Raw genomic sequence first — 2,752 nt, forward strand, 5'->3', positions numbered from 1 at the left:
CCATCTAGCAGTCGTGCTAACTCAGATATGCTCACATCCACTAGTATGAAATGTAATGTACTAGTAATGTATTAATATATTATTATAGGAAGATATATGAAATCACAGTGTACCCTGACAATGGTCTTAAGTAATCTTAAACAGAGCAAATTTATTAAAAATTACAGAATGCATGAAATCAATCAAGTAAAGATCAATATTTATTTCAAATAGTTGGGAAGGTAAATTAAAAATTTAAACGATAATCTCAATTTAATCGTAGGCGACGTCGTAATTGAGCCCCCTTTGATGTGAGATAACTACTGAACAACAGTGGGCTTAAGTAATCTTAAACAGAGCAAATTTATTAAATATTACAGAATGCGTGAAATCAATCAAGTAATCCAATAAAAAAAAAATATTCTTATAAAATAAAATAATCGTATAAAATATTAATCTCAATAAAATATCAAGAATAAATCATTTCCATGATGAACTCACCAAGTAATCATGAAAAAAAAATTCTATAATGACCAATCATAATAATCATCATAATGATCAAACTACAATCATTCTTCTAATTGAGATTTCAATGAATATTGAGATTACAAGGATACATGTTCACAGAGAAGCGGAAAAAATAAAAATTAACATTGCAATAATCATATTCAAAAGTACTGTCAGAGTTAGATTAAAGAACAGTGAAATCAAGTTCATAAGTATGGAAAATATATGGCTTCTATTAATTACTCGTTGAAAATTAGCTTCATGGAAATAAATATCGAAAGGAAAATAAACAATAGTGAGAAAAAATAAATAATAATAATAATAAGAAGAAAAATCATTTCATTGATAAACTCACCAAGTAATAATTATCAGTGCTTGGTAGGCAATGAAACTACGTACGGTACTTTACATATGACTATCACCGAGCTGATCCGAATTCGCATTATTATTAGGGCCATTAGAGAACTCAGAGAAGACTCTGTTGTTGTCTCTCCAAAAAACACGCCCATCACGACTCCAGACGTTCTTGAAACCCACTCTTCCACACATTTCCCGGAAAAACAAGTGACGCTTACGCGTGAGATCTTCTTGCACTGAGAAACTGGTACCACTCAACTGACGCCTATTCGATATTATAGAACTTCGCTTTTGATAACTGATAAACTTGACGAGAATCTGCCGAGGTCTCGGCTCTTTAGCCGAGAAGAAAGGTCATTAGCATACAAAGTGAAGAGGAGAGGGCCTAAAATTGAACCTTGTGGTACTCCATGCATAACGTTTTTCCAAGTTGACTTTTTGTCACCGACAGATACACATTGTTTCCTACCTAAAAGATAGGATTTAAACCAAACTAACGAGTTGTGACTGAAACCAAGAATAGCCAACTTATTCAGAAGGACTGTATGATCAACAGTATCGAATGCTTTGGAAAAATCAAATAGGGTGAGGATGGTGCATTTTCTTTGGTCCATAGCTAACCTTATATCATCAGTGACACAAAGCAGAGCTGTCTCAGTTGAATGGAATTTTCTGAAGCCTGATTGAAAGTTATGAAGATAACTATTGTTGTCTAGAAATTTTACAACTTGAGCATGAATGAGTCTTCCTAGCACTTTGGACAATGCAGGTAAAATACTGATCGGTCTAAAATCCTCATCTTTATTGGGTGATGGAACTTTATTTAGAGGGCGAACCAGAGCAAACTTCCAGTTTTCAGGGAAAATTCCTTCTTCAAGTGACTTGTTGAAAATGTATGTAATGGTTGGTAAAACAGCAAAAAACATCTTCTTGATAAATTTAATAGGAATTTTGTCTACACCCGTAGCATTACTATGAATACGTTGAATTGCTCTGGAAGTGTCTTCTTCTGAGATTGGATGGAAATGAAATTGATCAGTGATTGGTAAATCTAAGTTTGTAACCTGCTCTTCAAGATCATCGATATGATTAGCAATGACAACTTCGTTGCGTTGGTTAGAGTGTGAAACGAAATGGTCATTTATATTATTCAATGGTAAGTCAATTTGTGGATTCGATTTCTGTTTGCCAAGCCCGAATTCTTTTATTCCCTGCCAAAGTGATTTAGAGTCTTGTCTATTGTTTGTCATAAACAAATTCAAGTACCTAATCTTTGAGTTCCGTAATTCCTGTTTAACCCTATTTCTAAGGCTCCTATACTCTATCAAACTGTCCAAGTCAAATGTCTTTTTAAATTTTCTATGTGCTTTGTCTCTACATCCCATCATCTTAAGTATGTCTTCAGTCATCCACGGTACTCGTCGTTTTCTATTAATCCTCCTTGTCACATAAGGTGCATGTTTGTCATACAAAGTCAAAGTCCAATTCTCGAAAGTCTTGACCATGTCATCAACTGAGGGTAATGCTTCAATTTGATGCCATGGAGTCTGAGCCACATCAGTCAGGAAGGCGGCTTCATCAAAGTTTTTGAAGTCTCTATGAGTGATAATTTTCTGTTCTGGCTTGGGTATCTTATGGGAAAGTACACAGTAGATCAAAATCATGTCTAGAAATAGCTGGGACTGAGATTTGGCCTGCTTGAACATCCTCATTGGGATCACTAACAATGAGAAGGTCAATGAGTGTGTCTGATTCATTAGTATGATGAGTTGGATCAAGAGGTAAAATAGTCATGTTTAGGCATTGGAAAATTGTAGTCAGTTGAAAGTAGTCAAAGTTACAATTTGTCATGTTCAAGTTGGTGTTCATATCCCCCATAACTAGTATACGGTTATAACAAGGCATAAGA

The sequence above is a fragment of the Nilaparvata lugens genome, chromosome 3 (genome assembly GCF_014356525.2).
Source record: "Nilaparvata lugens isolate BPH chromosome 3, ASM1435652v1, whole genome shotgun sequence".
In the NCBI taxonomy this organism is placed as follows: domain Eukaryota; kingdom Metazoa; phylum Arthropoda; class Insecta; order Hemiptera; family Delphacidae; genus Nilaparvata; species Nilaparvata lugens.